The sequence below is a fragment of the Bactrocera dorsalis genome, chromosome 5 (genome assembly GCF_023373825.1).
Source record: "Bactrocera dorsalis isolate Fly_Bdor chromosome 5, ASM2337382v1, whole genome shotgun sequence".
In the NCBI taxonomy this organism is placed as follows: domain Eukaryota; kingdom Metazoa; phylum Arthropoda; class Insecta; order Diptera; family Tephritidae; genus Bactrocera; species Bactrocera dorsalis.
In genome coordinates, this window is record NC_064307.1 from 30528033 (window position 1) to 30543980 (window position 15948).

The window sequence follows — 15948 nt, forward strand, 5'->3', positions numbered from 1 at the left end:
TGAAGTACAAATGTAATCAATGTAAGAAAAATGTAATACAATTCTAGATACAAGGAAATATTTCAGTAAAAATTCAAAAAATAGTTGGTAGTATTTAATAGTTTCTCAATCACAATCGCATTCTAGCAAGAACCTGCAATACAAGTGTAGAAAGCTAGAAAATCGTCTAAGTGTCCAAATATATAGAATAACCGAAAATTTTAATACTTTCTAAATATTTCCTTGGAGTAGAATCGTTTCACACTGTTAAAATTAAATATTTATACTTTATAAGTAAAGTTCAGAAAACTCACATGAGAACAAAGGAGTCCACAATGTGTCATTGCTTGGTGTGAATTTGAGCTGGAGTCATAATTAGACCATACTGTTTTAAAAATGAGGCTGATGTCATTTGCTGGCGCTCGATATCGTTACATGAAAGCTCAGTTTCCTTTGCCGGAATTAGATGATGTTGATGTGACCAATACGTGGTTCCAGCAGCATGATGTCACATGTTATACAGCCCGTGAAACAATTCTTTTATTACATGAGACATTTTCAGGTCATATATTCTCTCCTTTAGGTGCTCAGAATCGGTCCGCTTGATCTTGTGACTTAACGCCATTAGATTGTTTTTCATGGGATTATTTAAAATCAAAGGCCTTTTACAATAACCTCACAACCACGCGTGCTTTAAAGGAGGAGATTCAACATTGCATCAATAATATTCAGCCACATTTATGATAAATAGTCATGGAAATTTTCGCAAACGAGTGCGTATGTGTTAACTAAGTTTAGTTTATCCACAGTATGGAAAGTCGTGGAAGCCATTTGACCATTGTTTTATTTCATAAATAGTCTACACTATGTACTTTAGGGTTAATAAGAAAATGATAATAGGAGGACTAAAAACTTTTGTTTTCTATTTAATTCCAATATTGCGTTAATTTTGAGATATCCTTTATAAGCGCGATTGGGTAAGGCAGTATGGCGGTCGAAAGATAAGCATTATTTATAAAAAAAATAGTTTTTACGAATGTCTAACTTGTACTTAAGCACGCGTAAAATAAATTTTGGTTGCATATTAAAAGCTTCGACAACCGAAAAGTTAAAAATAATAAGACATAAATTTGTTATATAGGTGTGTATAAGGATTTCAAACATTCAATTCAAAATATGGTTTGAAACTAACTTTTTATTCAATTATAAATATGAGAGTTTAAATATAATGAACTGTTAAGCTCAAAAACATCAACTTAGAAGGTTTTATATAGATATATGCAAATATATATGTGTAATATACTTAAAACCTTTAATATTAAGTACAGTTAAAATTAAATTAGGACTTCAGCAAAGTTTGAGAAGAATTGCTTAATTGAGATGCAACATTTTAACTTTTGCTTCAACTATTTATTTCAATAACTGCATCTCAACCAAATACCCGCAGAAAATTGTTTCAGTCAATGAAGCTTAACTATTTCTACCAACTATGCATTCACAAAAAATATATGATTCAGAGGAAGTGCTCTACTGTGTATGGAAAGTGCAAACAAACCAACAATTTCAAAGCTTGACAAAAAATGGCAAAATCAGAAGAGAATGAAGTCTGACAGCAAAAAAAATTAAATAAAAACAAAGCACTGTGGACAAGCTAAACTTAATTGATGCCTTAAATTGAATTAAAAGATTATTAGCATAAATGAATACAATTAATCTGACTTTGTGCTAGTTTTTTGTTTGCTTCGGAAATACATGTTTAATTGCAGTACACCTGAGAATGCTGGCATTTCGAATGTGCATATACATTAAGGTATTACTATGTTAATTGAGCTGTGTTTGGTGTATTATGAGCTCTGAGCGTGTGGCGAATTTCATAGTTACATACTACGCTGCTGCAATTCCATAGTTTTGTTAGAGTAGCAGTGTTCATAGCTGCACGTGTTTGAATAACAACCACATATAAATTATCCTTTATTTATAGAATAAAGCATACAAATAAACTTTTCTATACTTATCTGTTTCGCACTGGTGCGCCTCTTTCGTGAATTTTTTCCTTCAGGGTACGTATCCTGGCGGTTAGTCTTGCGATTTCAATATAGTGTTGAAATCTTCTTACAATCACATATATATTATGTAAATATAAAAAAAATGGTACGATTGTGACCGAAAGCAATGAAACCATCCGTTCGAACAGATGAAACAAAATTCGCCACCTCAAAAAGTACTTATGAAAAGTGTTTCAAGGACTGGAAATATTACTGGCATAAGTGTATTACATCTGGTAGGGATTACATTCAGATTAATGATATTCCAAAAACAAATGCATTTTGTTAAGTTGGTAGGATTGCCCTTAATTACTGTGCCAAATATGAGCGCGATTTGTCAACCAGTCTCTTTACAGCAGTTGCTTAAGTCGGTACACATCAGTAGTGCATTGCAATTTACCATGGATAAAAATATAAAAAAAAGAATTTGTCTCAAATTTTGTTTTTCTAACAAAATTTTGTGTGCGGAATTATTGCGAATATTGGAAAAACACAAGCCTAAAAGTGGTGCAAGGCCGTCAAAGACGGTCGATAGATCGCTGAAAACATGACTCGATCTGAATGACATTCGTCTCTTCAACTGATGAGAATATAATGAATGTGAAGGATACGGTAGTTGAAAATCGTCAGACATGTGCTATACAGATGGAAAAAAGTCTCTCGTGAGCCTTTTCGAATGACTTTTGTGGATATTTTGGATGTAAAACATGTTTTTGACGACTCGTCCCGATAAGACCACATTTTTTTTTCAAAAGTATTGAGGCTGGTTGCGTGAGAACGTCCAAAGTGAAACAACCGGATTGGTGGTCTTAGGTTTGCTATATATCTTTTTCCTAATGAGACTTGAGTTATCTAGTCTAAAGTCAAATAAGCTGATGACATAAGTAATTGCAAAGTTTTTCTACTTGAGGTTGCTACTGCCAACGTAGAAAGGCTAGAATAAATTTTTACAACTTCTTCCACTTAACTTCTTCTTTAGGCTACAACGCAGAATGTGTATGGTGATTGGTGCTAATATTGTGGAGTGGGGCAGACAGTGTGCAAAGGGTGATAAAGTAAATAAAATTCTTAATAAATGTTCTATTAGAATGGTAATCTTATCAAATAAAATCCTCAATAGAAAAGTTGAGAAGCATTCAAACCGCTGCAATGCATACAGCTAATTAGTTGGCTAAGATGTGCACATCTACATCCGTGGTTAGGCCTTTGGCGGGATGCTACAGAGAAACTGATAAGTTTATGTATTTCTACCCTACATTAGTATTCAGAGAATTCATATATACAAACATATATGTATAAGAAACTATAGTTCTATGTTAGTTTGCTCTTCTTACGTTGTTCTGGTAAGCACATACTGTCTGTGGTGACATTAAGAATTTTTCAAAGTTTTCATATCAGTGAAGTATATTTACTCCTAGAAATGCTGTAAAGCTAGTGAAAATGCACAAATAAAGAAATCAACGGAAGTCATTTAAAAATATACAGCTGGCGGAGATGAAAAGTTTAAACTTAAATATTATTTGGTAATGGCAATAAATTAAGACGTCATCTTTAACATTATAAACATAATACAACTTGTAACGGGTGATTTTTTTTGAGGTTAGGATTTTCATGCATTAGTATTTGACAGATCACGTGGGATTTCAGACATGGTGTCAAAGAGAAAGATGCTCAGTATGCTTTGACATTTCATCATGAATAGACTTACTAACGAGCAACGCTTGCAAATCATTGAATTTTATTACCAAAATCAGTGTTCGGTTCGAAATGTGTTTATCGACAAATTTTGTTCAGCGATGAGGCTCATTTCTGGTTGAATGGCTACGTAAATAAGCAAAATTGCCGCATTTGGGGTGAAGAGCAACCAGAAGCCGTTCAAGAACTGCCCATGCATCCCGAAAAATGCACTGTTTGGTGTGGTTTGTACGCTGGTGGAATCATTGGACCGTATTTTTTCAAAGATGCTGTTGGACGCAACGTTACGGTGAATGGCGATCGCTATCGTTCGATGCTAACAAACTTTTTGTTGCCAAAAATGGAAGAACTGAACTTGGTTGACATGTGGTTTCAACAAGATGGCGCTACATGCCACACAGCTCGCGATTCTATGGCCATTTTGAGGGAAAACTTCGGACAACAATTCATCTCAAGAAATGGACCCGTAAGTTGGCCACCAAGATCATGCGATTTAACGCCTTTAGACTATTTTTTGTGGGGCTACGTCAAGTCTAAAGTCTACAGAAATAAGCCAGCAACTATTCCAGCTTTGGAAGACAACATTTCCGAAGAAATTCGGGCTATTCCGGCCGAAATGCTCGAAAAAGTTGCCCAAAATTGGACTTTCCGAATGGACCACCTAAGACGCAGCCGCGGTCAACATTTAAATGAAATTATCTTCAAAAAGTAAATGTCATGAACCAATCTAACGTTTCAAATAAAGAACCGATGAGATTTTGCAAATTTTATGCGTTTTTTTTTTTAAAAAAGTTATCAAGCTCTTAAAAAATCACCCTTTATATGATCTTGTGAATAAATTCATCACAAAAATATCCTCGCGGCCACGCAAAGCTTACCACTAAACATTTTCGAGTGCTGTGAATATTTGTCAACTCTTTATAGCGCTACTTTTTACAGTATAATATTTTTTATTTATTTAGAAATAACATAACCTTCATGTTATTTATCAAAAATATTAAAAATTTAAAAAACATCACATTCAGCTATAGACAAAATCATTTGAGTTAGGAAGCCTTACAAAATAAGCTCAAATGTAAGAGACTGACATGCGATGAAGAAATAATTTTTTTTTTAATTAATTCCATTTATATTTTAAATTAGTGTTTTCTTCTATTATTTTCTAATTGAAACACGAAGTTTAGTTGTGGTATTACTTTAAAAACAATAAAATCTACTTATTAAACGTAATAAATTAGAAACTATAAATATAATTAGATATAATAATTTAGTTTATTTCTGCTTACTAAAAACTTAACAAAAAATAAAATAAAGAAAATCCCGAACAAACCAAACAGACCTAAAAAAATTTAAGACAGCATTGTGGTAAACTTTGCGTGGCCACGGGTGTATAAATATCATAATATTAAGCATATAATATATATACAAGGGATGTACTGTATGACTAAGAAGTATTAACCCTTCGAAACGCCAGGGTATATAGCGCAGGAAAATATTTAAAGATTTCCTTCCTAAGATAACAGCTTTAGATTAAATTCGCTAAACATGGGCCGCTGGTTTTAGAAAATTATGAAAAAGTTGAAATTACACTTCATTCATTTAATAAACTTCGTTGAATCTGGTTTCTTTTTTATCATTTATATTAAGATTTCCCAACTATATCTCAGCCGATGATCCGCAACTCTCGATTAATCTGAAATATAAAGATGCTCGTTTTTCAACTCGGAAATTCATTGCTAGTTAATAATATTGCAATATATACATATTTATATAAAGACTGGTTTTATCAGACTTAACACCACCAACATTTGAATGTATGAGTTTAATAATACACTCTATAAATTGCTGGGTTTAAAAGTCCAATTTCTGTAAAAGGCTTAAATATGGACTTCAGTTTTTGATGCCAATTCGCTCGCATAACACAAAGTGCTATAGCCACTAAGAAAATACTTTCATTTGCTTTACATATTATTATTTCGTTTTCGGATATGTGGTACATTTACTGTCTCTTTAGATTATTGCCTTAGTTGGCTTATGGCTTGGTATTGTATTTTTAAGTGATTTCGTTAAAAGAAATAGTTAATTTTGGATTGCTGTCATCTTGTCAATTTTTGGCATCACGAAGTACTACTACCAAAAAAATACGCTGTCTGATTTTCCTTAAGATAACTATTTATTGATAAGTTAAAAAAAAGTTAGGCTTCGCCACCTTAATTTCATAATGTCACTTTCATATGAACCCTGGTCTTTATTGGTGAAAAACTGGGTGAGTCAATTTTCATAAGCTTATTTTGGGCGAGTTTTTTAGAAATAAAAATATTCACCATAGAAATGAACAAGTGGAATGGATTCATATTAACATCTAAAACAACCTCCCACAAATTCTAGCGAATCACTATTAATGTTGACGTGATGAAACACAACTCCTCTAATGTTGGTCAGCCGGCGGTAACTTGCTCCTGAACATTTTCAAAACATAACGGCAAGCCCTTATCTTTACAATAAAACTAAGTTCTTGGCCATAACATCGAAGTATATACGATTTATTTCTCCCTGAAATATTATAGTACCAAGTTCAATAGCAATATATTTTGAATCAGAAAAAGAATGGTAGGCCAAACATAATTTCTATACTTTCATTAACTTCTATCAAAAATTTTCAGCTTAAAGTTTGTATAATCGTAGCACCAATTAAAGAGCGTTTCTACACACAATCTTCCATGTATGTGGGTTTAGAAACCGAAAATAGTTGCAGTAACATAAATGAGGGCATAAAACTCGTAATTTTATATTCTGTAAATTTATTTTCCTTTACTTTCCAAGTATTAGCTAATCTTCCATTTCACTGCAATTGTGCATTGCTGTAGGAACACGTTTACTGCATAAAGCCACAGTCACTCCACGAATGGTATGCTAGCCTACTCTGCACTCGCTGCATTAGGTGTCACTAGTTTCTGCCTCCTTTAAATTTAAACATTTGCAGCTCCCAAGCCGTAGAAGGAACGCTTGCTGAAATTTTTGTATTCATTGTGTTAGTAGAAGTTTTGTTTTCTTATTTTAGTTACCACAGTTTTTGCAATTTTCGTTTCCGTTGACTTTTGGCGGTAAAGACCAACAACTTTTTGTGGTAATAATGGAATAAATAAAGAAAACTTAAGGAGGGAGTATATTTTTTACATTCTTACTAAACGTATGTTAGCACCATCGTATTAGCTTTCGTCAATCTCGTTAGTAAGCGTTTGGCCTAAAAGAGATTTTAAGCTTATAGCTGCGATAGAGGTTCTTACAATTTCTAAGTTTTATAAATGACTGGAAAATAGTCCACACTTACCGATATATTGGGACCGACGAATGTGCGTAAAAATTAAGATATTAACCTGTAATTTGGCACAAAGTATTGCGGTCGCAGGGGAAACCTTTAGATAAAAAAACTTGAAAAAATAGACGTAAATCCCCTTTTTAATAAAAAGCTATAACAACCAAATTCGTTCAAAACAAATGCCTTAAGCATCCCCACCAACACTGTTATAATGGACAAAAATGGTTGATTTGATGAGACATCCACCATATAGTCCTGACTAAGCACCGAATGAGGTGCCTCTGAAGAGGAGGTATATGCGCTCAGTACGCGTGTTTTGGAGATACCTCAATAAGAATTAAAAAGAGCTTCGAAAATTGGTTTGAACGTATGCAAAAATATATAGATCTTAATGGAAAATATTTTGAAAAATCATAAAGCGGTTTTCGTTGATAAAAATTTTTTTTTGTTCTCTTATCCCGTAATACAAAACCAAGCTACGTATATAAAATAACCGTTGCGATTGTACTACTGTCTATCGCTTTTTGTTTATATAATCAAAATATTTCATGTTAAAGTTATGACAATATAACATAGCTAAATTGCTTTATGCATGAACTCTTTGTCACTTTTATCTAATTCCCTTGAATTATATCGAAGTTTTATTCAAAAAAATGTTAAACAAAAAAAAAATAATAATTATTGATTCTAATTTTCAAGCAAACGCAGTGAGGCATATTTAAAAAACAGTTATTAAGCTTATAGCTCTATAATACTCTAATATTTAGTACGTAGTGCTAACTTGAGAATGAAAATATATTTTTTGACCTTTTGGAGTTATTTGTCAATGATCTCAAATAGGAAGACTCACATAAATTTAGATCAAAGGATAAGGCTATTCCTACCTTTTTAGGATATGATAAAAAAATATCTGCACGTAGCAGTACATACAGCTATATAAAGTATAGCTTAGCTTAACCCAAATAAATAAAAAATAAACTTTGCTTCTTATAAAAGTAATATTTTTAAATGTGTGCTCACATTTGCTGTCAGTCATTTGTGCATGGCAATAACCCACTTACATTATGTCATTTCAGGTGATAAAGTATAAAATTTATGTTCATAACGCACATGTGTATAAGCCTCAGCTCATAGCACTGATATAAATTGTAGTCAAATAACCTTTTATTAACATGCAAGCGTATGTGATACTTAGAGTACGATTTATACTATATACCACTAAAATGTATGGATATTATAAAAGTCATTGCAGAAAGTAACGGCAAGTGCTCATATCTTTACGGAATTATATTGATATAAGATTCATAAATATGTACCCTATATGTTGGATAGATTTCCATGTTTGATAGCAAGATTAATAGCACAAATTTAATTTAAGCAATTGTAGCTGTAAGAGGATGGAGTCATGTGTAGAAGTTCACGCAAGTGAGGAAAGTTCTCTGATCGCCATTCACTTGGGAGTGGCCAGAAACGATTCTTTTACATATGACTCAAGCAGATCACGACTTCCGGTCTTTGACCAAGTATCCTCTGTGTAGCCTAAGAACATCCATTTGAAGGCGAGCTAAAGTGAGATGATATTAGTATCATCGGCCTCAACACCCGCGCCGTTAGTTCTGCTTTCTCCAGACTGAACAAGGAAGCAACGCAAATGGGTCTGGCAGTGAACGAGGGCAAGACGAAATATCTCCTGTCATCAAACAAACAGTCGTCGCACTCGCGACTTGGATCTCACGTCACTGTTGACAGTCATAACTTTGAAGTTGTAGATAATTTCGTCTATTTAGGAATCAGCATTAACACCACCAACAATGTCAGCCTGGAAATCCAACGCAGGATTACTCTTACCAACAGGTGCTACTTCGGACTGAGTAGACAATTGAAAAGTAAAGTCCTCTCTCGACGAACAAAAGCCAAACTCTATAAGTCGCTCATAATTCCCGTCCTGCTATATGGTGCAGAGGCTTGGACGATGTCAACAACGGATAAGTCGACGTTACGAGTTTTCTAAAGAAAGGTTTTGCGAAAGATTTATGGTCCTTTGCGCATTGGCCACGGCGAATATCGCATTCGCAGAGAAAAGACAGCGGCTATGCTGGCTAGGTCATGTTGTACAGATGGATGAAAACACTCCAGCTCTGAAAGTATTCGACGCGGTACCCGTCGCGAGAAGCAGAGGCTTCACTTGGAAAGAGAAGAAACGACTGGCGCGCTGTTGTTGACTCGGCTATAATCGCGTACGCGGTGTCTATGCCAGTAAAGAAGAAGAAGAACTGTAGCTAGTAAAAGGAAACAAAAAAAATCAAATAAAATACAATTACGAGTACTTATTAATAAGCGCAATATATAAATAAAATGTAGTTGAAACGTAAAATTACTCTGGAAATTTGCACTGAACTGTTTGGTAACACTGTGGAAAATTTTTGGGATTATTATCTGGGGGGTGAGAAATTCCAAGTCAAGGTGGTGGTACTAGGTCAGTACAGTAAAACCCTCAAAGGGTTTGGCGTTCGTATGTGTCAGTTTTTTTTTTATGACCTTTTAAATTTTTTCCTTATCTTGATTTAGTTTTACATAACTCGCGAACCACTTGTCCGATTTTGATGAAAGAAATTTAGAAAAAGTCAGAATTACAATTTCTATTTGTTTAAATTCAGAAAAGGGTAAAAAAAAAGTGTGTGTGTGAAGCTTTTGGCACAGGAATGTGGTCCGATTGAGGCAATGGTGTTACCAACGTAATTATACGATTTTCTTATCCTTTTTGCGGCTCCTTTATTCGCACATGCATAACAATTCAATGGATTGTGACCTTAGCCAGGATTAGTCCAAGTCTTTAGGATACCGAATGGCATACTTTCACGTCTTCTATTTTTCCAATCCATTACAGCTTTTACACACTATATTTGGTACCCAATTTTCGTTCACTATAACATTTTGGTTGAAGTACATCTCGTACGTTTGAACAAAATCAGTACTGAAATTTCTCCTTTTTTATGTGTTGAGGCATATTGACCACAGTAGTAGCAAAAGCTATTTATATCTGGCTTGCACAGTTCCATATTTTGCTCTCTTTTGTTTACTTTTAAAAAATTTGAGAAAAATTACTTTTACTGTTCGCGTTCGTCGGCACTTGTTGAATGACAAAAATCACAGAACCAGTGTGAGAAAAAGAAGAAGTATAATGACAATGCATGTTTTATGTGAACATTACAGAACCAGTATTGTTGGATTTTTTATGAATTAAAAAAAAAAATTTAAATTTTTAGGAAATACATTCATTTTTAACTTCGAAAGTGTTGCACATATAGGAAAACGGTATAGAAACAGATTAGAGAAACTGTAATTCTTAATTTTTCTAAATTTGTTTCATCAAAATCGGACAAGTGGTTCGCGAGTTATGTTAAACTACATCAAGATAAGGAAAAAATTTAAAAGGTCATAAAAAAAACTGACACATACGAACGCCAAACCCTTTGAGGGTTTTACTATACTGACCTAGTACCATTACCCTGACATGGAATTTCTCACCCCCCAGATTAGCTGTTGTACTGTGTAATTAGAAAATAATTGAACTCTTACTGAAGAGTCTGAACTTTCACTGATTCTGTAAATATACGAAGTCATACGATAAATAATTTAAATATTCATATCATAATACAATAGACAAATACATATAAAATTTTTCCAAATATAAAAAAAGCAATGCTAAGTTGGAATAAATTTCATTATATATTATATTTAAATTACTCCATTCATTGTACACTCTATCAGTAGTAATACAATCAAGATTCCATATCTGCTATTTGTTTAAACTTCAGCTGAGCTAACAAGCGTTGCCCTCTTTTTGAAAATAACTATTGTTTGGTTTTGCGATCAACTCCAATCGATTCAGGAAATTAAGAATATAAAAAGGAAACTGGAAAGTTGATGACTTAAATTAAAGTCAATAATGAGAGATTGTAAAAAATTTCACTTATTCAAATCATTCAAATTTCTCCTCGTGCAGACCTTACATAGGAATGTACAACTATAATGATATATGCGAGATTAAGCTATACCAAAAACTCAAAAAACTATGTTCTTTTCCTGATACTCATTTGGGAAAGCTTTTTGATATGTTTGATATACAATACTTAATTACCAAAAGGCTTTCGTTTGTTTCATTTGTTAAGAGAGATTTCTTTGTAAATCAGCAACAAAGGTTTTGCTAAAATCACTACCACCGTAAATCACAACTTAATGGGTCAGTTTTCTTGTATAAAACATGGCAGAAACTATAAGCTTAGTTGTTACTTGAAGCTGGCAGCTGCGTATCGAAAGGTGTGGTAAAGTAAGTATGTATATTTTGATAAGTGCGTGTAGTGCCCATATGTGCGAGTATTTATCGTTCTCGTTTCCCAAACAGCGGACGCTTATAACTTTATTAGTATTTCACAAATTACTTTTTGCTTTCTTTCCTTTGCAACACACAAGATTTTCAGGGTTGGTTTTGATCTGTCAACGCAATATGTTGCGTCGTAGCAACTAACTTTGTTTCCTTTGTTATGGATGTCAATAACAACAAGAAAACTTGTCATAAGCTATCGAAGAGTTTTGATTTAGCGCCAGCCTAAGCAACAAGCGATTAACATTTAATAAAAACTTTGTAACATGCACATAACTCATTGCTAGTATTTGTGTTTTGGTTATGTAAGCACTGGTCTACTGCTTTTGTAGCAGTATAGCTAATCCTTAATAGTTTCTGTATATTTTATAGAAGAATTCGCTTAAACACATGGTGGACATGTTAAGAAAAAGTAATTTGTTTTCTGATTTATGATATCAAAGCTATTTAAGTTCATGACAAATACATATTATTCATGGCATATTCGTATTTTTGTTAAATAGGTATACATTACATTAGGGTGTCAGTTATTTAACCGGTTGAAATTTCAGTTCTTACCAGAAAAGAAGCATACAAGGTAAGTAGGCTTTATACCCTTATTTTAATATTGCATATTGCAAATAATAGTACAACAATTAAAAAATATTGTTTGTATTAAGTGCTTGTTAAGTATTTAATAATAGTAATACCGACAAGTTTCGTAGTCACATATACCGAAACAGGTATTTACACAATTGAAGAAATATCCCCGTCGTATACTACGAATTACAAGGTAACATTGGAAATGATGTGAGCTGTGGTTTGTAAGCAACCTCGGACCATTCCTAATTTGCAAAAGTTACTAGTTTTTCTTACGTGTTAAACAGGATTTTAAGTGAATGACATGGCGGAATGACAAGAAACCAACTACTGCGATCTGTTTAGTGATTTGTTTGCGTGTGTTTATTTGAATATATTGAAATCTCAAATTTATATCTTCAAAGGGAACCACAAAAATTGCCACTGAATCGCTATTAGTATACTTGCACTTACGTCCATGCCTCCGCACCGTATAACAGGACCGACAGGATGAGGCACTTTACTTTTCAGCTGCCTACTCAGCCTAAAATAACACCTGTTGGCAAAAATTATTTTGCATTGGATTTTGAGACTGACATTGTTGTTAGTGTTAATATAAATTTAGTTGTGACTGTCAACAGTGACGTGCGATGCAAGTCGGGAATGTGATGACTATTTTTTCATGACAGGAGATATTTGGTCTTGTCCTCATTCAGTGCCAGACCCATTAGCTTTGCTTTCTTGTCCATTTAAGTCTGTAATGTACTCAGATCAAAATTATCAGTTCTAACAATGAACACAATGTCATTAGCTGATTTAAATTGTGTTCACTAATAGCAGATGATTCAATATTTTGAAGTAGTTAAAACCACGTGCTCTACCACATATATATATACATATTTACGACGCCATGTGATTCCCTTGTCATCTTTAATATCATCAACAAGCATACAATACTTTAAAAGGATGTGGAAATGTTTTTGACAAAGCTGCATTGCTAACATCTCAAGAGTATCAAGCACCACTTTCATGCGGAAATCCCTTCTTATCATCATCGTCTTAACTTTCAAACTCTTTTATCACGCTTAATTCGCTCTTGGGCTATTGTGAATGCACAGTTTTATTACATATGTATGTATACTGTATTTTCATATCCTCCTTCACATCTTACTTGTGCGTATTCGCTTAGTATTTAAATTTCTACTCGCTTTAAGGGGTTATAAAGAATTTTCAAAAAATTGATTTTGTTTACTTTATTTTCTTAATGTACATATATTTAGGGATACACATAGAAAACTTCATATCTTTCCGGTGAAAGTTTTCAAAGTTACACACAAATTTGAAAAGGCGTTTCAGAGTGCGTGGAAGTACAATGCCAAACTTTAAACGCTTTTTTCTCAAAATAGTGTTTTAAAAGTTCAGTTCAGAGACTTAGTGGTAATTTTAAAGGTTTTGTCAGAAAAAATTCTGAAAATTCAAATTTTTTTAATGGTTCGTTTGTATGGCAGATTTATGCTGTAATGGTCAGAAATCGATGGTTCGGACAAATTCGTAGCTTTCTGAGGACAAAAGGACGTCTACAAAATTTTTAATCGATATCTCAAAAACTAATGAACTAGCTTGCATATATACAGGCAGACGGATATGGCTAGTCTCTTTTTAGGATTAGCTCGAACAAGCGAATTAGAAGGAATGAAAACTGTATTAACCCCATGAAAAATACAGACTCAGCGATTTTGGATTGCATAACCACATATGTGTACATATAAAATGTAGTAGTATACAAAAGTATACAACAAATAAAAAAGGGCTAAGTTCGGGTGTAACCGAACGTTTTAAACTCGCAATGTGAAAACATCAAAGGCTTTGAAAAACTTACAGTTATTGTAAAGCTGCATATAAAAATTTTTTTATGAAACAATTGATAATAATTAAATCAAATAAGATACGTGTGCAACAACCGCGATAAGACCTAATTTTAATAAATCGAGTCTATGAGAAAGACATGAAGGAATAGATGGGAAATCTCTGTTGTATTCTTGACAAATATAAACATTATATTGTATGTAGTATACATAATAGAGACGAGGTAGATATCTGATCGAAATGACACATTTTCAGCATTAAATTAAAGTATATTCAATATTTTACTTTCACTTAATTTTGCTCAGATGTCTTACATATTAACCGGTAGAAAGCCATCAGGAGTGTAAAATTCTTTTATATTTTTTGACAATTTTCTGATATAATATATGTTAAAATGATGACACTAGTGAATATTTTTCCTGATTTTATCCAGTTTTGGAGTTATAACATATCATTACCAATCAATTAGTCTCTATGATTTTTTTAAAAACCTATACATACCTTATACATTGGTCGATCTGTGACACCAATGTATAAGGTATAAAGAACATGCGGATGTTTTCATACCAATGTCAACTACGAAGGTCGTAGCCGAAGTTATCATTTTTTTTTTGTATATATACTTTTTACCACTTGCACATACACAATTAATGCAGCCCTTCTTTATAGATGCATGCTTCCATGCTCAGTACCCTCTCGTTTCTATCCGGGTAGTTTATCCCTTGCGAACTAAGCAAGAGTCAAAAAAAAAGTATTTTTGAACTCAAAAACAACATACAAATTTTAACGTCATTACAATAATATATTGGCACAGATTACAATAATTAAGTTCACCTAACCGTTGTTTGTGTCCTAAAATTAAATTAGCTAGATAATTTAGCTGCATCCATTCCACTGACTATGTAGAGTCGATTCGGCGTCGTTTGCAGCTACTCAGATTGATGTTTGGAATGACTTGGTGCAATTTACGTCGAGATCTTAAATTAATGGCGTACAAAATACGGCTTGTGCAAGAACCGAAGCCGCTTGATCTTAGAAACCGACTTCGCTTCGCTCTATGGGCTCTTGAAAGTTCCAAGGAAATCCGACGATTTCGAGCCAAATTTTGTTCAGCGATGAGGCCTATTTCCAGCTCAATGGGTATGTAAACAAGCAAAACTACCCTGTTTGGAACAAAGAGAAATCTGAAGAGATTCCAGAGCTGTCATTCATCTAGAAAAAATAACGGTTTGGTATGGTTTGTGGGCCGATGGGATAATGAATAAACTAAGCTTGCTGAGAGGAAGTTTTTTTTTTTACACTTTCTTATAGGAACTAGTATAAAAGTTGTACAATCGGCATCACCACTTTCAAATAAAATTCTATACCTCTGCAAGTACGTGACCAACCATATTTTTTTTTATTTAGCAGAATATCAAATTCCATCCAACTACTTTATTTTATACGCGAATAGCTTTTAAGTTGCCAGGTAACAATTGTGTGGACTAGAGTGCTTACAGTTGACTTATTACTGAAAATAGCAATTAATCCCGAAGACAACGTGATTATAATTTTTCCGCCTTTGATCTTTTTCAAATTGTTAGAGTATCAGATATTCAGTTACAAACGATCTTAATTCTTCCTTACTACTTAAATAAATAGTTTTGTCAAGAATGGAAAGTATTTCACCGACTTTAGTCCTTGCCAGTCGCAAAAGTACAAAATGTTATACCCGAACTTAGTCCTTCCGCACATGAATTTATTTTTATTTTTGAGTGATGATATTATATACGTACTATATTATGTATGGAGTCTTTCTGTACTTATATACGAGGGATAAGCAACCGTGGCCTGACCACTTACTATACTTAATACACTCTGTTTATATTGTAAAATTCTATAAGCTTAGAAGTCCACTAAAACCCACTCAGCTTGAAAGTTCGAAAAAATTAGTCTAAAAAAATCTTACATTGTTCATACTTATCTTCTTATGAACGACTTACTAAGGTGCAAGTACTCAAAGTTAATTTGTGGCTTATGATTCAGTAAAGTGTTTGTGTAAAATTAGTTTATTAGTAATAACAAAACACGACATTTGAAAGCGTAAAGGCTAATTCAATGCT